This window comes from Macaca mulatta, chromosome 1 (assembly GCF_049350105.2).
Source record: "Macaca mulatta isolate MMU2019108-1 chromosome 1, T2T-MMU8v2.0, whole genome shotgun sequence".
Lineage (NCBI taxonomy): Eukaryota > Metazoa > Chordata > Mammalia > Primates > Cercopithecidae > Macaca > Macaca mulatta.
In genome coordinates, this window is record NC_133406.1 from 185,251,512 (window position 1) to 185,274,432 (window position 22,921).

General features: G+C 42.4%; 1 pseudogene; it reads right to left on the minus strand.

Annotated features, from left to right (window-relative positions):
• Nucleotides 1-5,663: 5,663 nt before the first annotated feature.
• Nucleotides 5,664-6,977, minus strand: LOC100423679 (aspartate aminotransferase, mitochondrial pseudogene; annotated as a pseudogene).
• Between the last annotated feature and the right edge of the window lie 15,944 nt (nucleotides 6,978-22,921).

The window sequence follows — 22,921 nt, forward strand, 5'->3', positions numbered from 1 at the left end:
AGGAGCAGGCTGGAGTTCAGAGACCTCACCCCAGGCACCCTAGTTATCAGGTCTAAGGCAACAAGCCAGCTCAGAGACAGTATCCCCAGGTAGGCAGAGAGTGCTGAGTCCTGCTGGCACTATGTAGGCTTGGCTCAGGGCCTGTTGGGGTGAAATTCTAGGGCACTGGAGGGGGTGGGGATGTCAGAGAGGAACATCGAGAGAGCATCTGGTGACAAGATCAACCCCTTCATGAGTAAACTGAGGCCAAGAGCAGAGAAGAATAACAGCCAACCTTGCCATTCATTTGATTCATATTACTCAAAATGAATGGACAATTGTGGGCCTCTTGAATTTCAGTGCAGTGCCATTTGTTCTGAGCTATTTACTCATAAGAAAAGAATTTAAGGGTTGTCAGGGCCTGAATCTAATTCTGTGATGACAAATGTGTGAGCTGTATGATGCCAAATTGCCTCTACCCACTCATGTAGCTGGAGTTAGTATGTATCTACAGGTTTGTTTCTGCCCAAAAGGCTTTCCCAAACTCCTTCTGCTGAGCATGCATAGCTCCTTGGTTTCTTTTAAGAGAAAGAATGCACTGCTCCATTCTATGAAATCTAAGTGGGACTGTTAGTCAGTCCTTTACCCACTTACCCACAAGATTGAGAGCATGTGACCTGAGTCTAACCAATCAAAATATTCTCTCCTGGCCACAGTGATTGGCTTGCATATGGGCAAGGCCCAACATAGCCAAACCTAGCCAATCATAAACCACTCCAGGACTTGTCTACCAAAGTTAGCTGGGAGGCCAAGCTTAATAATCTTCATAATCTGAAAAGCCTTTGCTTCAAAACGAGACGTTTCAGCAGTTGAACTATCAACCACAAACCTAGAATGACTTTACAGCTGCTTGCCACCGTAACTCACATTTGAAGAACCTGCTTATACGAAAGCCTATGAGAAAGGAAGAAATTGAACTTCCCAAAACTGGGTTCAAGACAACTTCGTAACTACGATGACTTTCTCAGCTAAGAGTTATTATAGTAAAATAATTACATAACTTTGCCAAAGTTAATTTATAGGTTAGAACCCTTTCTATCTTCAGGGCATATCCATTTAAATTAGGCTTCCAAGATGCTACATCACCTATCACAGAACTCCTTCACTTTCGTGACCACACCCTAATAATGGTTTTTTTAATGAGTTCTTTAGTACTTTACATTATCTCCCTGATATTAACAACTAAACTCACACAAACACAATGGTATGAACTATTTTACCTGCTATTATCTTAATTTTAATTGCTCTTTCATCATTATGTATATTATATATAATAGATGAAATTATAACCCCTCCCTTCCCATCAAAACTATAGGACACCAATGATACCGAAGCTATGAATGCACAGATTATGAAGACCTAAAGTTTGATTCCTACGTAATTCCTACAACAGACTTAAAACCAGGAAAACTATGGCTACTTGAAGTTGATAATCAAGTAGTCCTCTCCATAGAAATATCAATTTGCATCAATTGCATCAGAAGATGTTCTATAGTCATAAGCTGTACCATCATGAGACCTAAAGCCAGATGCTATCTCAGGACTTTTAAACCAGGCAACCTTGACATCTACAAGGCCAGGTCTTTACCACGGTCAATCCCCAGAAATCTGCAGATCTAATCACAGCTTCATACCCACTGTTCTTGAACTGGTACCCCTAAAACACTTTGAAAATTGAGCAACATCTATATTATAATATCACTGTAGAGCTGACTAGCATTAACCTTTTAAGTTAAAGACTGAAAGTTATGATCCTTCCAATGAAATGCCCCAACTAGACACATCTACATGATCTATTACTATTATACCCACAATCCTATCACTTTTCATTTTATTTCAACTAAAAATTTCAAAATTCACCTATCCAACAAATCCAACACCAAAAACTTTTGAAACGCAGAAACATGAAACCCTTAGAGAAAAGAAGTTTAATTGGCTCACAGTTCTGCAGGCTTTACAGGAAACATGTTGCTGGCATCTGCTTAGTTTCTAGGGAGGCCTTAGGAAACTTACAATCATGGTGGAAGGTAAAGGGGGAGCAGGCCTGTCACATGGTGAAAACAGGAGCAAAAGAGAGAGAATGGGATCGGGGGAGGGATGTGCCAAACACTTTTATATGACAAGGTCTCATGAGAACTCACTATGACAAAAGACAGCACCAAGCCACAAGGGATCCACCCCCGTGATCCAAAAACCTCCTACCAGGCCCCACCTCCAGCATTGGGGATTACAATTCAATACGGGATTTGGGCAGAGGCAAATATCCAAACTATATCACTTGCTGTCCTGACTAATATTGTTAATCCCTCACAAAGCTCTTTACTGTAGAGCCCAGATATAGTCTCATGCTTCTCAACATAATGTTCCAAGTCATTGACATGTTGATATAATGAAACCAATTGGCCTTTGCAGATTCTAATCCAATGCTTTCATTTGGCAAATGAAGAGACAGAGGCACAGAGAAGGAAAAGGATTTGCACAAGATCATGGCCAACCAATGATAGAAATGGGTTCACGCCCCTACTTGTCATTTGCTATGCCTTGATCAACGTGTTGTCCAGCTAAAAGACCTGCCACCAAAAATTGAACAAAAGCTCATGCAAAGCTCTGCATCATGAGTCAGGATTTAGACCCTCTCCACTTAGTCCCCCAGCCCCTTAGCTGTAGTCCTTTACAGCCTTGAAGTTGCTCAGAATCTCAATGTGAGATTTCATGTGCCCTGTCAGAACACAGTCTTTTTTTTGTTGGGAGGAGTGGGGGACAGGGTCTGACTCTGTCACCCAGGTTAGAGTGCAGTGGTGTAATTTTGCTCACTGTGACCTCCGCCTCCTGGGCTCAAGCCATCCTCCCACCTCAGCCTCCCAAGTAGCTGGGATTACAGATGCATGCCACCACACCTGGCTAATTTTTGTATTTTTTGTAGAGATGGGGTTTTGCCATGTTGCCCAGGCTGGTCTCAAACTCCTGAGCTCAAGAGATCCACCTGCCTCAGCCTCCCAAAGTGCTGGGATTATAGGTGTGAGCCACCATACCCTCAGAACATAGTCTTAAGGGGGACTCTGAAGAAAGCTTCCTGTGTTGGCATTAAAGGAATAAAGAAAGGTCCATTTTATTTCCACTTTCCTTGTCAACAAGACCAGTTCCATGGAAGATTCTTCTCAAATGCATACTCATTCATCCAGCTCCCTCATACTTCATGGCCTCAGAGCTGAATCCTTGACTCAGAGGTACTCTGACCTGAGGAGAATGTTCCTCTTCTTTAATTCAGGCACTATGCTTCTTTTAGTACAACCTAAGATAGCATTAGCTTTGAGGGCAACTATATATTAACTGCAAAGAATCAAATAGCAAGGAGGAAAAGCAATTGAAAGAAGCAAGAATTTTTTGCCTGAAAATGAGAAAATTCAGAGGAAGCATACTATTTTCACACTTTTGAAGGATTGTCACGGGTCAGGAAAATTTGATTTCTATAAGAGTCCAAGGAGAAGAATAAAAGCAAACCTCTAAGGAGACAGATGTATAGGTCTAGAAACTGAGGCTTTGAGAGTGTAAATGACTCACTTGCATCCACACAGCACATTGTTTACCAAAGAGGAACGTCAACTAAGACCTCCTAAAGAGTCAGATAGCTGGAGACAATTGGGTGACACAAACTTAGGTTCAAATCCAGTTGCCACTACTTCCTCCCTTGGGCGGAAATTCTCTGAACCTTCTCATCTACAAATACTAGTGCAAACCTACTGGGGCTCTTAAAATCAAATGACACTCTGTGGATGATGTGTCTATCATGGGGCTCAGCTCATACTGACACTCAATCAGTCTTACTTCTCTCACCTTTCCCCTTTTCACACCACATCATCTCGTCTTTTCCTGTAATTTGAACAGCACAGGATTCACTTTAACCCAGTGTCCAGAATAGGTTCTCTTGGTTTAATTGAAGCACAGTTACACTTAGCTCATCCATTGCCTGGTCCCACAAGAGAATCAAGCCACAACAACATCAGTAGGAGGGTAGGTGCTCAGAAAGCATCTGGCAGTACTGAATAATATGGGAAAATAATGCTTCTGCCACACCCTGCACCTTACTGGCTGTCTCCATGAGCACCTCATCCATTACCTTCCCAAGAAAAGCAATTGTCTGTTCCCTCCTGTCATCAAAGCTGGTAATCCATTTGCCTCAGCCATGTATGCCAAACTGAGTTCCCAGAATATACTTTGCCAGATCCAACCTCCAAACTTTTGTCTAGACTCTTCTCTATGCCTGGATTTTTTCCCTCTCTTTTTCTATAAGGTAAACATCTTATCCATTCTTCAAAATTTAGGTGATTGCACATCATCTTCTACAGACCCTTCCTGTGGTCTCCAGGCTTGTTAGTATTAGCTTTGTTTAAAATGAATTGAATTGCCACATACAAAAGACTCAATAAAAACTACCTTTTATCATCATTGCCAGCCCCATCATCACTGACTGGAGTGTCATCTGCCTTGGAGGCATAGCTACAGAAGTCTAGAGAGCACAGGAATGGTAACTAAAGAGTGAGTACAGCAGGGTTCTCCTACTTTGGGAGGGGTGGGGGTTCTACAGTAATTTTATTCTAACAGAGAAACTAAGCTGCAATAAGTCTATATGATTAGAGCAGATGGTGGCTGTCTTTCCAAAGGGTGATGCCTGAGTCCAGCGGGCAGCTCACGAAGCCCGGAATATCCTCTTTCCTGGCACTATCCTGCACCACCTGACTCATGGTGTGAGATAGTGACTGTACAACCACATTCAATGAAGATTGGAAGTCTAACTGGGTAGAGGCAACAACCCAACAGGAGACAATTACACAATCGATGAAAAAGATGCGGAGATAAAGTGCTACTCTACTCTCCACTATTATTTGCCAAGAAAGCTGAGAGTATGGTATGAGCAGAAAATTATGTTCTTTGTTCTTAAATAAATCCCAATAGAAATGAGGTTATGATCAAACAAGCAGTAGAATGAGATGAACATCTAGGTTAGATAAAAATATGTGTGCATAAGGAAAAGAACAGCAATAACAAGAGAGAAGAGAGAGCCTTCTCTTTTACTTCAATAAGACAGGAAACAGCATCTTTTATTTTCCTTGCTGCAGTGGCTCATTCATTTTCATAAAACACAGTTTCTGCAATACAGTGTATTGATAAGGTTGCTTCATCATGGGAGGACAAATATGAGGCTGACTATTAATGCCAGAACTAGGTCTTCTCTCAAAGCCTCTAATGAGTGCCATTTCTCCTAAGGGACCCCTGACACCATACGACACTTCAGCTAAATCTTCTGAAATATTGCAGGGGCATGATTGACAAGGTTTTTTTGGTGCTATGACTTTCTTGCACATGTAAACTCTTTCAGAAAACTTGGCCATAAAAGGTTGGGGAAAGGTTTGGCTTAGAGTCACAAAGTTCCAGATGCCAGTCATGGGTGCCTCTGCCCTGTGTCACCACATCTTCTTTTCTGAGAATCACAGTCACTGAGAGTTATACATTGTGGTTGAAAGAAATGATCCATTTACCACCATCCACCTCATCCTCTGTGCAAAGCTCATAAGAGCAGAGGCTGAAAACAGAAAAGTTGTCTCTGTTCCCTCACACCAGGGACATTACTTGGTGACCTGGTAAATAGCATGGGCAAGGTAGCCCACGTTGCCAGAAGTGACCCCTGCCAAAGAGATGTGGCCATCCTTTGTCATCTAGATGGAGAATTCCTTGGTCAGCCACTCCATCTGTTCAGGCTTTAGCCCTGTGAAACAAAACTTGCCAACTTGGTCAGTGATGTGTTGCCAGTTGTGGGAGGAATCCTGCTTCTTGAGAGGAGGATTGTGGGAGAAGTCACTCTTCTTGAGGTTGAAAACCAGCTGAGTCCACATGCTAATGATGTAGTCGGCCATATTTTCACTTCTTGCAAGCACTGTTTTTATAAATCTGGAGTTTTCAGAATGGTAGAGGCAATCCAGGCCTCATTGAGAGGAAAGTTACAATACATGGGATGGAACAAGATTTTCAACTGTGACTCCACACTTTTGGCTTCATTCACATCTTTGCAGCTCATGGTAAAGTCTCCCACATGCTCACCGTAAGCCCATGTTTTGGCATATGATTGGCAGAGACAAATGTTAATGCCCTGTTTGATGAAGTGGCACACAGCCCCGGCATCCTTGTTACCATCACCTCTGGCAAAGCCTTGATAGGCCGTGTCAAAGAATGCAGAGATTCTTTTTCTTCATCCCATTGCTATTTCCTTCCACTGCTCTGGACAAGGGTCCACTTCCATGGGATTATGGGCCCAGGCATGCAGGAGAAGAACACTTTGTGCTGGTGTTTTTGAAATGTCCTCCATAGTGCCTGTGAAGTCAGAACCACAAGTCTTGGGGTCATAGTACTGATAAACTTGTAGCTGTGTGCCAGCATCCCTGAAGTATGTGATTTCCCTAGGATAGTTCGGGCACAAAGACATCTCAGCTGAACTTTAAAACTCTGTATAGAAAACTAACTCTGATCCTTAAGGCCCCAGTTCCAGAAATAGCCTGCACAGTGACAAACCAGTCACTTTTCAACACTTCATTGTTCTTACCCAGGGCTACTCCTGCAGATGTCTTGCAAAATTCAACCAGTACCCCAATGAGCAGGTATTCCTTGTCCAGATATTTTGTGGCAGTCTGGGCCTCTGCCTTGCCGATGTTAGACAGCAGATAAAGCTTTCAGGTGTTGTCCTTGTTGGCACCAACTCCCAGATTCACCTTTTTGCCATCAGTGTCCCTCTTAAAGGCTTTAGTGACTCCCAAGATAGGATCCGGACGTCCCATCTCCACATGGGCCCACCAGGAGCTAGTCCTGTTGGAGGCTGCCATGGCAAGGCCCAGTTGGAAGGCAGTGGTGATCCAGGAGGGGATGCAACCTGAGTGCAGCAGGGCCATGGCGGATGGGAGGAGGGCAGTTGAGTAGCTGCAGAACAGAGTGGAGGGCAAGCGGGCCCCTCCCACTTTTTAAAAGCAGTCAGGACACTAACAGGGAAGGCAGGATGACCAGTTCAGAAGGCTGCACACAGGGACTTTCACTCCTGGGGTGAATGTACCAATATGTGGGGAAGGACCTAGGCTAACCAAGCCCATGATGTGTACACCTTGATACCCTTAAATATACTGACAATGGAAATGGAACTCCTGAGGGAACCTGAAACCCCTATGCTCCCACTCTGGCTGACCTCCTGAATGATGTTTGATGAGCAGAAGTTTGGAACCACAGAGAGCAGCAGTTGTAGAACTCAAATGCTCACTGTCATCAGTCTTCCCTCTAGAGAAATAGCCCCTAAAGACCAGACAGTCCTGCACATGATCAGTTTGATTCCTACTGTCATAGTCTGCTCACACTGCCATAATGAAATTCCACAGACAGAGCACTTAAACAACAGAAATTTATTTCCAACAGTTCTAGAGGCTGAGAAGTCAAAGATCCAGGTTCTGGCTGATGTGGTTCCCCGATGAGGGTTCTCTTCCTGGCATGCAGGCAACTGCCTTCTCACTGTGTCCTCACGAGGCAGAGAAAGAGAGAGAGGTATGAGTGGGGAATCTCTGATGGTTCTTCTTATAAGGACACTATCTCATCATGAGTCCCACTGTCATGACCTCATCTAAACCTATTCATCTCCCAAAGTCCCCATCACACTGGGAGTTAGGGCTTCAATATATGAATTTGGGTCCATAGCCCCTGCTCTCTACAAAGAAGCATCTGGGTCTATCTCCCTCAGAGACTGGCCTGAAGGAGATATCTCCTTCATCCAGGTCTATCTCCTTTGGAGACTGCCCAGCAATGCACACAGCGGTCAGATCAGAGCCTTGGGAGTCACACAGCCTGAGTCTGATTCAGGCTCCAGCATCGTCAGTTGTGTGACCATAAGCAGCTGTGTCCTTCCTGATCCGCAGTTCAGTTTACTTATCTATAAAATAGCGGTAGTGATACCTACCCTCAGGGCTGTTTTGAATATTAAATGGGATATTGTAAGACAGGCACTTCACACTGTCCTGTCAAAGAATCCATGCTCAGTAAATGGGAGCTGTTGTTTCCCAGGGTCGGGTAGCACAATGACCTCTTGGTTTTCTAGATCTGGAATGCGTCTATCTTGAGCCAAGCTTGAGGGAGTGCTGCCTCAGTAATTCATGTTCATTTCTGTCCTTTGACTTGCCAACCCTTTTTCAACTGGTACATTCTTTTTTAGATATGCTGATGGCCTTCTGGTCTTAAAATTAGTCTACTTTTCAGAGGGTGGTTCTTGCATATTTGCGTCCAACATGTTTTGATTTACAGTAAAACCCTCAGAAGACAACCTTCCTTCTCTTTCAAAGTCTTTGTGGGCACCTCTTTAGCAAAATCATTGAACTGCCTAACAATTCTTGGGAGAGGAAATTCCACAATTTTTGTATCCAATGCCAGAGAAGCTATTTCCTAGTGGTTTTGATAGGGTGAGGCATGAGGTTATGAGTGCGGTTTGGAGGCTGTAAGATGAGCCCTCAGAGTGCTACTTATTGCTAGGTACACTGCCCTCAATGAGGTTGAGGTACCCTCCTGGGCTAAACAGCTTAGTCTCACTTGGGCATGCATAAGTGTGGTAGCAGCAGTAGTGGTAGTAGCAGCAGTTACAGCAGCAGCATGAGATGACCGTATCTTCAATTCAATTACATATTTTCTATGAAATGAGTTCATAGGCTCTGAATTGGTAGAACACCACAGTTTAGCCAGTCCAATCTGTCATATTTGCAGATAAAGATATAGAGAGTCACTAGCTTGGTCAGCCAAATTAAGGAAATGACCCTGGAGAGTACTGAGATGATGAATGTGGATATCCAACACTCAGCCTTCCATTGCACTGATGGAAAGCAGAAGGCCAAAGAGACTGGTGCATTATTAGAAAACCACAGAGCTAGTCACTGATGGACATTTGGGTTGATTCCAAAGACAGATTGGATTAAGAAAATGTGGCACATATACACCATGGAATACTATGCAGCCATAAAAAAGGATGAGTTTGCGTCCTTTGTAGGGACATGGATGCAGCTGGAAACCATCATTCTTGGCAAACTATCACAAGAACAGAAAACCAAACACCGCATGTTCTCACTCATAGGTGGGAACTGAACAATGAGATCACTTGGACTCAGGAAGGGGAACATCACACACCGGGGCCTATCATGGGGAGGGGGGAGGGGGGAGGGATTGCATTGGGAGTTATACCTGATGTAAATGATGAGTTGATGGGTGCAGCACACCAACATGGCACAAGTATACATATGTAACAAACCTGCACGTTATGTACATGTACCCTACAACTTAAAGTATAATAATAATAAATAAATTTTAAAAAAAAAAAGAAAACCACAGAGCTAGTTAATGCTCATCTGAAGAACTTTCTGCCCTGGGAGTGACATACAGCCAAAGAAATACATCGACAGGGCAGCAGAAATTATTTACCATATTTCTTAAATTTATGTCAGATTACCTATATATATCATCTGTACTACATCTTGAGAAAATATCTTATAAACCTGCTAATTACTGTTAAAGAGTACAGTTGTACCACTATCACTATGCCTCACTCATAATCTATTTATTTCATTTTGGTTTAACTGCTATAGTACTGTTTGATTTGAAATTTTAAATCATATTATTTTACACCAAAAAAACTAACATTTTACATTAGCCAAAATTACTTCAATTGTTATACTTTTTGCATGCTGAAAAACACAAGTTAACAGAGTGTGGTTTTAGTGTTAAAGTGCTAATTTGTTACCTGTCACCATTTAAAGTAGATGATATTTTGTCACCCTGTTTTAATGACACTTGTTCACTTTTTGATACATCACCACAAATCATAAGATATGAAAGGGGCCCGCATCTCTCCTTTGCTGCAGAGAAGCCTTGGGAATAAGTGCTCAATAAACATGGGTTTGTTGGTAGTGGAAATGATGGTGGCAAAGGTGGGGTGGAAGACTGAAATAGTCTGTGGAATTATTCTTAAATTCTAGAGTGCTATAAGGACATTAGCCAACAGTATTATACTCAGATATCCATCCCCTTTGTTCTGTAGTTAGATATTAACATTAAATAATATTAGTATTTGCAATAGTATATGAAAATATGCAAAGAGAAAAATTTGTAAAATTTCAAATGTCTAAACCCAATTAAGCATTCTTCCCCAGAATACTATGTTTCTTCAGCTTTTCCCCCTGTGCCTCTCTCACTGCCAATTTTGCATCCCAGGATGGCGTGTGATTGGGAGTAATAGCAAATAGATGCAGAAAGAGAGGCACAGATGGACAGTAGGAACAGTTGAAAGTGAACCCGCCTGCTCTAGAGTGCTGTTCCCAGGCAATGGGTGGCAAGGCATTCTGGTATGTGCGTAGATGTTCCAGTCCGATGCTGTGGTTCTACTTTTGAGGTCAGTGTTGGTTATTTCTCAATCCCATTCCATCAACGCTGTGGCAAGACAAAATCCCTTCCAGAGACCTCCATTATTCATGAAAAGTCATTCCTTCCAGGCTGTCGCAACTTTATGTCTTATTCTGCATTTGGTAGTATTTTGATGAGAGAGGGGGTGGTTAAATCAAGCACTACTGGAAAGCCACTATCATAACCCAGAAACTCCTCTTTCTCAACCATTAAGAACCCTGCCCAGCCTTCCCTTGGTTTTAATCCCACTGATGACATGGATTTGGTGTTTCTGGTTAGCCTCATGGTAAAAGCTCTTGTAGGAAGTCTTGTTTTTTATTTTGCCACCAACTCTCTTCCAAACCAGATGTATTAATACAAGAGGTGACTGGTGAAGCTGTTTCCAGTCATGCGTTTTCTCCAGCGCTCACCCATTCAGTCAGAAAATACTGGTGCAAACCTACCATGTTCCAGGCCCTAGGTTGGCCCTGAGATTCAAAGATAATTAGCACATCCATCCACATTTCTTCTAATGCCATGGAAGCCTTATCTTGCTTATGGCCTCTGTCTTATTCTGTATTTTAATGATGAACAGATGGTCAACATCATCTATATGATAATTCATCATTCAATCATTTTTTTTTTTTTTTTTTGCACAAAAGTTTGTCCCTAGATGATCCTCAATGATGGATTTCTATTGCAATTCAGTTCAATATCCAGATGTGTGAGTATGTTTAGAAGAGTCACCAGACCCTTGGAACCAAACTTGTTTTAACTTGATTCAACTACAAAGACCTTTCTGAGACTCCGCTCAAGTTTAATATTGCTTTCCTGAGGCTTGTCTGTTCTCTAGTGCCTCTTATCATAGGTTCTTCCAAGCCACCTGTTATAGTTGACCCAGTTTCACTACACAAGAACTGGAGAGTCATTTCCTGTTTTAAGTACTGGAAGAGATTTTAATAAGATGATACAGAGCAGCTGTTTTCTCAAGCCACAGAAAGTAGAACAAAAGAAAGAGCCCTGGCCAGGAATGAAGAGACTTGGGTTCTTTTCTATGCAGACTCCACCTTGCTAAGTGGCTATCAAGAAGCTTCTTAAGTCTGGACCCATCTCTGTGTTCTCCCTCCAAACCTCACACCCACCCCATCACCCAATCCTACCCCTTTTTCAGAGTTTTCTTTGCCAAGGTTTTTACCCAAGCTTTATAAAGGATTATAGGATCTAATTCCCACTGTGATGTTATTTTATGACCATGTGAGCCATTATTAGAAGTCAGTAGTTCTAGAAGGGACTTGAACAAATGCTCCATTTACACTTTCTTGCTCTAACAACACTTTCATTTCCTGAGCACTTATGCTGACTCCAGCACTTCACTGGGAGCCAGAAAGACAAAGATGAAATAAGATTGTGCCATCAATACTAAAGGGAGCTCTGGGAGTTCAGAGGGGAACTTAACCCATCCTGAGGGAAACAAGATAAACTTGGTAAGAGATAGCATTGCTTTAGCTGGCTCTGGAAAGGAGAGTGTGGATCAGCTAGAAAGAAATAAGTGCTAAGCATAGGGAGCCATGAGCAACTGCACGGAGGTGTGAACGGTATAACTAGGAACTTACCAAGAGTGTGAAGTTACTAGAAGAAAAACTTGGGAGCCTGGACAGTCAGATGAGGATGACTAAGAGAAACAGAGGCACGTTTCAAATGCCTTGCAAGCCAAAAATGAGATCATTCCTCAACCACAACCTTTTAGTGGCTTCCTCTGCACCCAAATTAAGATCCAAATTCCAATTAATACTGAAAACACTGGACTGCTGCCCGCATTTCTTTCTTTTATCATGTCTCTCAGAGGTTCTTTAGAGAAGTACAAATTTTTCTGACTGTAGAGAAGCTTTATCTCCTCTATTTTTAAAGTATATGGAAATGATATGCAAGCACATTATTATTATGATTTCAGGCATATAAAAAGTATCAACAACAGTATAAGCATCTGCATATCTCTCACTTGTATTAAGGATTAAAATATTACAGATATACTTGATGTCGTCCTCCCTAATCTCATTCCCTTCTGTGCATCCCAGAGGAAACCACCGTCCTGACATTTATATCATTCTCTTTCATATTTTTATATTTCTATAACATATGTATTTATAAAACAGTAATACTGCTTTTGTGGGTTTTTAAACTTTCGCAAATTGCATTGATTCTCCTAATGACTTGCTTCCTTCACTCAACATAGTTTTCGAGACTTACCCAATTGATACATGTAATTGAATTTCATTCATTCTAATGATGAATAGTATTATATGAATATAGAAATACACTACAATTTATTTTAGCCATTCTCATAGGTTATTTTCAAATCAGACATGGTGGTGTGCACATGGAGTCCCAGTTATTTAGGAGGCCAAGGCAGGAAGATCACTTTACCCCAGGAGTTCAAGTCCAGCCTGGACAACGTAGTGAGACCCCCATCTCTATAAATTTTTTTTTAAAAAAGCTTATTTCCAATATTTTTCTATTATAAACAAGGCTGCCATTTTTCTATATTTCTCTGTGCATGTATACAAGGTTTCTCTGAGAAATGCACCTAAGAGTGGAGTCCCTGGTTATAAGATCTATACATCTTCAACTTTACTAGCTATCTTTGTTAAGGCTGCTATAACAACTTACCATAGATTGGGTTAGCTTAAACAACAAATATTTATTTCTCACATTCTGGAGGCTGGAAGTTCAAGGTCAGGGTGCCAGCAAGATCAGGTTCTAGTGAGGGCTGTCTTCTAGATTACAGATTGCCAGCTTCTCACTGTGTCCTCACATGATGGAAAGAGAGTCAGCTAGGTCTCTGGCTTCTTTTATAGGGACGCTAATCCCAATCATGAAGGCTCTACCCTCATGACCTAATCACCCCCCAAAGGCTCCAAATACCACCATATTGGGGATGCAATTTCAACATATGAATTTGGATGGGGACACAGACATTCGGTCCATTGCACTAGCTATCGCCAAAGTTCTCTCCAAAGTGATTTTACCAATTTAAACTCCTGTAGTAGTGTATGAGGATTCCTATGACTCCATATTCTTGTTAATACTTGTTACCAGATTTTTAAACGTTTACCAATTTTATCTTGGGGATATGAAATGGCATCTCATCATAGTTTTAATTTGCATTTCTTCAATTACTAATAAGGCTGAGCATCTTTTCTTTCTTTTTTTTTTTTTTTTTTCCTTTTCTTTTCTCTTTTCAGACAAGATCTCTGTCTGTTACCCAGGCTGAAGTGCAGTGGCATAATCTCAGCTCACTGGAGCCTCTGCTTCCCAGGCTCAAACAACCCTCCTACCTAAGCCTCCTGAGTGGCTGGGACTACCGGCACATGACACCACCACGCTCAGCTAATTTTTGATTTTGTTTAATTTTTTGTAGAGAAAAGTTCTCAGTATATTGTCCAGGCTGGTCTCAGATTCCTAGGCTCAAGCTGTCCTCCTGCCCCGGCCTCCCAAAGTGCTGGGATTACAGGCATGAGCCACCGAGCTTGGCCATCTTTTCATTTTCATTGGATATCTGTGAATTGTATGTTTAACACCCTTGGCCGAGTTTTCCATGGGGCTGGTTGTGTCTTTCTTAGTGATTTATAGGAGTTCTATATATTTCATGGCTAAAAATCCTTTTGCACTGCACATATTAAAAAGAGCTGGAAAGGCCAGGTGCAGTGGTTCACACCCGCAATCCCAGCACTGTGGGAGGCCAAGCCAGGTGGGTTACTTGAGGCCAGGAGTTTGAGACCAGCCTGGCCAACATGGCAAAACCCCATCTCCACTAAAAATACAAAAAAATTAGCTGGGCGTGGTGGCACGTGCCTGTAATCCCAGCTACTCCGGAAGCTGAGGCACGGGAATCGCTTGAATCCAGGAGGTGGAGGTTGCAGTGACTCAATATTGTGCCTCTGCACTCCAGCCTGAGCAACGTAGCAAGACCCCCGTCACAAAAAAAAAAAAAAAAAAAAAAAAAAAAAAAAGAGCTGGAAAGAAGGCCTGAAGGCCACTCAAAGCTGCATGGCGTGTCGTAGGCTGCCCCTACCATTATTGCCGTCTGGATGATTCGGGCAATTTTTGAGACTCTCTGAGCCTCAGACTCCTCATTTGCAAAACTATAATAATAATAGTTGCCCCAAAGACAATCATGGGAATTAAATGAAGTAATGTATGTAAGCCACTTCATATATAAGAATTTAGTAATAATAAAATACCAACAATAACAGCTGACATTTATTGAAGCCTTCTTTATTGGACTAGACAAAAAGCCACAAGTGCAGAAGCCAAGGCTTAGACTCCAAAGCCCAGGCTCTTAACCAGGAAAATAAATGGTCGCTATTATTATTGTCCTAATGGAGCAAACAGCTAGCTGGGCATCCAGGCACAGTTCCTATAGCTGACTCTGCCTCCAACTACCCATGTGACCTTGTGCAATTCACACCCCTTCCCTGAGCCACAGACATTGATTTGCACATTCCTTCGATAAACTCTCTGCCTCTATGGTCTTTGGTGCTGTAGAAATGAGGATGTTTGGGAGCTTCAATTTCTTCACTTTTAAAATGGAGATTAAATATCTACTCAGTTCTAGGGCTGCTATCACAAAGCACCACAAACTGGGGGATTTGAAACAAGAGAAATGTATTATCTCACAGTCCTAGAAGTCTGAAATCAGGGTGTCCACAGCACCATGTTCCCTCTGAAACTTGTTGGAGAGAATACTTCTTTGTCCCTTCCTAGCTTCTGGTGGTGGCCAGCTATCCCTGGTCTTCCTTGGATTCTAGCTACAGTGTTCTAGTCTCTGCCTCTGTGTCTCATGCCCTGCTCCCTGTGTGGCTGTGTCTCCACAGGCCTTTTTATAAAAACCCCAGTCACACTGAATTAAGGGCCCACCTACTCCAGTATGACCTCATCTTAACTAATACATCCACAATGACACTATTTCTTTTTTTTCCTTTTTTTTTTTTGAGACGGAGTCTCACTCTGTCGCCCAGGCTGGAGTGCAGTGGCGCAATCTCTACTCACTGCAAGCTCCACCTCCCTGGTTCACGCCATTCTCCTGCCTCAGCCACCCAAGTAGCTGGGACTACAGGTGCCCGCCACCACGCCTGGCTAATTTTCTGTATTTTTAGTAGAGACGGGGTTTCACCGTGTTAGCCAGGATGGTCTCGATCTCCTGACCTCGTAATCCCCCCACCTCGGCCTACCAAAGTGCTGGGATTACAGGCGTGAGCCACCGCACCCGGCCCACAATGACACTATTTCTAAATAAGGTCACATCCTGAGGTACCTGAGATTGGAACTTCAATATATTTTTTGAGGAACACAGCTCAGCCCCAGACAACATCCTAGGTGGGAACCCTGCATAGGACAGGCCTTCAGGGCCCAAGGTCAACCTGGCATGATCTTCTGTGGCATCACTGGAGCTTTGGCCTTCTGGCTCCACAGAAAACGGAAGCCCAACTCCCAAGAGAAGGGCCATCACATTTCCCAAAGCAGAGTTTTCTTTGATGCAATCTTACAGATTAAGTCCAGCTAGCGATGGGATATCTTCGATAAAATGGAGGGGAAAAAGGCCATCCTACTCTTTGAAACTGAGAGATTAGGTAAGCAAAGTTTCAAGAGCATTGTACCAGATTAGTGTTCCCTTTTCAGAAAATACAGTCCAATTCTAAAAGTTTTGATAGGCAATAATTTGTCTCTTAAAAAAAAAATAGTTCTCAAGGACACAGGAAGGGAAGGAAGCCAGCATTTTTATTTAGAGGCTCCTCTGTGCCAAGCCATATGTGGAACGGTTTTACAAACATCATCCCTTGCAACCGTCGGGATAATTCTTTGATAATTAACCCCCATTTGACAGATAAGGAAGCAAGCTCAGAGAAGTTAACTGAATTTTCCCCAAGTCCCAAAGCTAAAAAGATGGTGGTACGAGGAGTTAAACCTAGGTTTGTCTGAAAATCAAGTTTATAATCTTCCCACTCTGCTAAGTTGCCTCTTTATTATTTTATATTAGATCATGTTATGTGAAAACTTGAACCATTTTACCTGGCAGAGAGTAGTCGAAATACATATACAGCCTTCCCTCTTGCAGAGAATGTCCTGGAATGAATGAATGAATGACAATGGATGAACATACAGCACCCTCTGATTCTCCTGTCCTCATGTGAACTCTTCCTCCTCTGAATTCCCAGTACTTTGTCCTTCCCACTTAGATGGGCCTTACTCCCCTCCCCACCCTCTACCCTCACCCCATAGCTCATTCCTCAGAGAAGGGATGAGGTCTAACTCATCTTTCATCCCATTTCACCCCAGCCTCCTTCACTGTCCTGATGCACACTAAATGCCCAATATCTGTTTGCAAAGCATCAATAAGCAAAAACTCCAATAAAACACAGTTCAGTATTGGTTAAAGAGATGGGTTTAACCTGACAGCATTCTTAGGAAATGTAGAAAAAAACCTGAGCTGGAACTCAAAAACAGGTTCCAGACTTGCGCTGTTAACAAATTTGTTACGCAAACTTAGGCTACTCTTGGACCTCTCTTGCCCCGTACATCAAATAAGGGGCTTGAACTAATGATTTTGAGAGCTATTCTAATCCATCAGTCTAGGTCTTGGTATCTCCAAAGGTCAGAAGGGGTCATGGGCTACAAGGCATCCAGATGCCAGTAGGGATCATGCTGTCCAAGTTGAAGAATCCTCTCCCAGTTTCCAGTTTTAGCATGTGGGCACCTTGCAAATGGTCTCTTGCAAGTTCCAGGCAAGAACTTCCCAAAGACAGCTGAAACAAAGAACCAAGATCTTTCAGCAGGAGGTTCATTGTATGCAAGCCTTCCTGGGGCCAAAAAGAATGCCAGAACCTGGGGTCCATTCGTTGAAACAAACAGAATTTCTACTCTCTATCTCTTCCAAGAAGAAACCATAATGATGATAGTTAGCAATTATTGTGCACAAATGATTTGTCCTGCATTGCGTAAGCACTTTATAGGCATTACCAAAGTTGATTCTCATGTGAGGCAGATGTGAATTGTAATTTATATACAGAAACATAAATTGTTACTATTATGCATATTTTATTCTCCATTTTACAAGTCAAGAAACTGGGGAACCAAAGATTGAGGGACATTTCTAAGATTATCTAGGTATCTCTATACTTCAAAGTCTAGTTTTTATTTTTACTTTTTTTAAATATGAAATACATCACATGGTACAAAATCTGAAAGGTACAAGGATGTGTGCAGTATGTTTCTCCTATGCCTGGTCTCCCAGCATCTGCTGTCTTTATGGGAAAGGATCAATATTAGTAATCATTTGCCTATCTTTCAAGAGGTCTTCTCCACTAAGAGAAACCAGTGGTCATGTTTACCCATCGGCCACACACTATAGACAAAGTTCTGCACCTTTATTTTTCTAGTTACCAATATCACTAGGCAATCTTTCCATATCAGTGCAGAAATATCTGCCTCATTCTTTGCATGGGCTAATAGTCCACCATCTGAAAGTGTCATGATTTATTTTAAAGAATACACACTTCTCAAAAGAAGACATTCATACAGTCAACAGACACAAGAAAAAATGCTCATCATCACTTGCCATCAGAGAAATGCAAATCAAAACCACAATGAGATACCATCTCACACCAGTTGAATGGCAATCATTAAAAAATCAGGAAACAACAGGTGCTGGAGAGGTTGTGGAGAAATAGGAACACTTTTACATTGTTGGTGGGACTGTAAACTAGTTCAACCATTGTGGAAAACAGTGTGGTGATTCCTCAAGGATCTAGAACTAGAAATACCATTTGACCCAGTCATCCTATTACTGGGGATATACCCAAAGCATTATAAAGCATGCTGCTATAAAGACACATGAACACGTATGTTTATTGCAGCACTATTCACAATAGCAAAGACTGGGAATCAACCCAAATGTCCATCAGCGACAGACTGAATTAAGAAAATGTGGCACATATACACCATGGAATACTATGCAGCCATAAAAAAGGATGAGTTCATGTCCTTTGTAGGGACATGGATGCAGCTGGAAACCATCATTCTCAGCAAACTATTGCAAGAACTGAAAACCAAACACCGCACGTTCTCACTCACAGGTGGGAATTGAACGATGAGATCACTTGAACACAGGAAGGGGAACATCACACACCGCGGCCTATTGTGGGGAGGGGGGAGGGGGGAGGGATAGCATTAGGAAATATACCTAACGTAAATGACCAGTTAATGGGTGCAGCACACCAACATGGCACATGTATACATATGTAACCAACCTGCACGTTGTGCACATGTACCCTAGAACTTAAAGTATAATAATAATAATAATTATAATAAAAGCAAAAAAAAAAAAAAGAGTACATATGGGCCCCAAGCTTTTAAGCACTGGGATTTACAGGGAAGTACTAAGAAGTGGGTATGCCCTGTCCTCAAGCCCAGGGTCACTAAGCTCTTCTGATCAACTGGCCCTTTATGAGATCTTTACACAAAACTTTCAGTCTGATTGAAGGCTAAATTAAACAATTAAGGTTAAGCACTCTGTGCCTGGCACATCATAAATGCTCAGTTATTATGCTAATATCGGCAGGTATCTTACTATGTGGACCAAGACAGTTGGAAAAATAGAGAGTAGCAGAAGAAAGAATCTGCCTTCTTCTCCAAGGTCTGTGGAGTGATGGAAAGAATAAGACAGACCTGTGTTCAAAACCCAGCTCTGCTACTCACTGTGTATTAACACACATATGTCTTAACAGAGAACTTCCACTCTCTAAGTTTGGGATAGGCAAATGGCTGCCAGCTTGCAACTACATATCCCCCACTCATTTGCAACTGGGTGTGGCTATGTTCTTACCAATAAACTATACATGGAAATTGCTTCCCCTCCACTTCCTCTCCTTCCACCTTCCTATGGACTGAAATTCTTATGTGGTGCTAATGAAACACCTTCAACCAGATGGAGGAGGTAACAGTCTAAGGAAAGAGCAAAACTAGAAGGGACTTGGATACCTGAGTAACTCATAGGGCAGAGTTACACACCCCATGTACTTCATCCACGTGGCTGTGGACTAGACTATTACATGACAGTGCTGTCCACATTGATCTTGTTTTAGAAATGGGATTTTGACAGGCCAGGTGCATTGGCTAATGCTTGTAATCCCAGCACTTTGGGAGGCCGAGGCAGGCCGATCACAAGGTCAGGAGTTCAAGACCAGCATTACCAACATAGTGAAACCCCGTCTCTACTAAAAAATACAAAAATTAGCCAGGCCTGGTGGCACGCACCTGTAATCCCAGCTACTCAAGAAGCTGAGGCAGGAGAATCTCTTGAACCCAATAGTCAGAGGTTGAAGTGAGCCAAAATCACGCCATTGTACTCCAGCTTGGGTGACAGAGCGAGACTCTGTCTCAAAAAAAAAAAAAGAAAAACAGAAAAAAAAAGAAATAGGATTTTGAGGTTTCTGTTGGAGCATCTTAACTTTTACCCTAACTAATGGTGTGACCTTGAACAAATTACTTGACATCCCTAAGCCTCAATAGCCACATCTCTAAATTCCCCATGAAGAGAAGGCAAACAGAACACCTAACACGGTACTTGACACATCATAAAAGCTTGTTAAATGGTTATCTGGGCCTTGGTTTTCTCATCTGTAAAATGGGTGTATTAATCATTTCTTTGTGAAACTCAAATGAGACAGAGGACCATACCGTTTACACAGTCAGGACCCAGCTGCCAGCAACCTGAGGTATAGTGTATTTTGCACAGATAAGAGGTAAAGGTTTAATCTTCCTTTTTTCCAGGTGAGTTTGGGCAAGTGCCCTGTTTTTGATTCAATGTAGGAGTGCATCTGGATTAGGGCAAAGGGAACCTCCACCTTTGCAGGGCCAAGGAAGTCAGGGCCATGGAGCAGGAAGCCTGCCTAAGGCCTCTGACCACCACACAATGCCTGCTAACCTAAGCATGAGTGAACCAGAAGCATGTGGTCCCATCACCTTTTTTGTGCATATGATTTTAAAGATTAATGAGAGAGGCAGAAAGCAATAAAAAAGAATTGAATTCTCACAATCACCCTCCATTCATTTCACTCAAATGAAAGGGTTTAAAGGCCAGTTTTTAGAGCTTTTGTGAGCTAGAAATCCCAATGTTTATTAGGTGCCTACTATGTTCCAGGTTGAGTACTTGATGCCTTAGGGATGCTCTCTCCACTGATGCTCACTGCAGCCCCAGACAGAATGTACACCCTTCACTCCTAGACAAAGGAAGAATTTGAAGATCAGAGCATTGAAGTACCGTGCCTTGCCCGAGGTCACACAGTTAGTCTGTAGCTGATCAGGATTTGAATACAGATCTGTCTGTATCCAAAACCTGCACTCATTGATTGAGTGTTCAAAATCTATAGTCATTGAGTCCACGATTCTAATGTTTATTGAATATCTATTATGTTCCCCGCAAGGACAAAGTGCCACGGGGAATAGCAAGACAAATCAGACATGGAGGTTTTATTTTCTGGGTAATATCAAGATGCTTTTTCTCACAGAAATGAATGGAGAGGGTATCAGAACTAGAGTCGGCAAGCATGGGTTGCTTTGTCCCTAACTACCTCTGTGTTGTTTTGCACATTTCTAGCTTCTCCAAGTTTTGTCCTTCTCACCTATAAAATAGAAATAATGCCTCTATCCACAGTGACCTCCAGAGTCACTAGGAAGATCAAATAAATGAAATAACAGGTGTACTGATGATGTGCTAACTATGAAGCACTGGATAGAGGTGCTTTAGGATATTCTGGAAACTTTGCTGTGCTGTCACAAATGCTTCATTAATGTCCACAGGGACAGTGAGCCAAGCATATTTGCTCCCTTGGGGACAAAGGGAGTCAACTGGTGCCTCTTGATAATGTTCCCAGAATGAGAAAATCCCAGAAGTTCACATGCATGAGTATGGGACCCTCTGACCTCTTTCCCAGCCAGGGCCAAGCAGCAGATGTCAACAGCTTTGTGGCCTTTCACAAATGCTGTCAGCAACAACAACCCTTCACGTGAGGATGGTACTTTAGAGTTTACAGAGTAGTTTCACGGCTGGAAATTCTTCCGACTTCCTTGGAACCCAGCAAATTAGGCAAGACTATTCGCATATGAGGAAGTTGAGGTGTCAAGGCTTCAAGATGCGCCACAACTTGCCCAGGGACTTACAGTTATTAACGAGCAGCGTCTATGTTATACAATTCATATGTCCAGCCTATATATCTGGGTCCAAAGTTCTTTGCATTTCCCCATTAAACACCACCTGCAACAAAGGAAATTATACTGCCCCTTTTGGGGCCCAGGTTACAAAGCATCATGCTGAAACCTGCTCGTTCATTCATTCATTCATTCAATAAATGCTCACTGAGAATCTGCTCTCTGCCGGATCCTGTGCTGGGCCTCACAGAAAACAAGAAGCCAGATGCAGAGCCTGCTCCCAATGGACTCACAGTCGGCTGGGTCACGGAACCAAGAGGTGGGGGATGACTAAGCCAGGACTTCACCTAAGCACTCTCTCATTCTCACCACACTGCAAAGTGCATGTTTTTCTCTAAATTTTATGATGGGCCAAGGAAGCTCAGAGACACTGAGTGTCTGGCTCAAAGTCAATCAGCCAGTAAATGACACAACTGGGATTGGATTACAAGTCTGTTAGATGTCAAGCTCAGGCCCTTTCCCCAAGAAAACATAGGACTCCTCAAAATATCTTCAATACAGTATATCCAGGATAGAATTGTAAGTGCCACGGCACCCATTTGGCTTCATTACATGATTTCAAGTGGCCAATTCAACTAACTTATTTTTCCTTTTGATTTATTTTTCTTTTTTTTTTTTTAGACAGAGTCTTGCACTGTCACCCATACTGGAGTGCAGTGGTGCAATCTCAGCTCACTGCAACCTGCACTTCCTGGGTTCAAGCAATTCTCATGTCTTAGCCTCCTCGAGTAGATGAGGGAGCTGAGGACCAGAAAGCACAAAGATTGTGCCCAACACCACACAGCTGTTCAGTATCAGAGCTGGAATTCAAGCAGAGGGTCTGATTTTAAAGCCTCAGTCATTTACACCTCGCTGGGTTCTGGGTCCCTAGCCGTGGGCTTGGCAATTTCACATTCTTTTTTATCTAGAGAATATCATCTGCTTGAGACAGGGACAAGTTACAGTTTATCTTTGTGTCGCCAATGCTGGGCATGTAGAAAAACATCCTCAATGAATGTGTAATGGTTTGATGGATGAAACAACAGCAATTACCCCAATATATAGAAGAAGAAACTGAGGTCCAGATAGATTAGAGTATCTGTCCAAGGTTACATGACTCACAAGTGGCCACGCCAAGATTCAAACCTGGTCATTCTGGCTCTGAGGACCATTATAGGTCTGCCAGCAGGAGGTC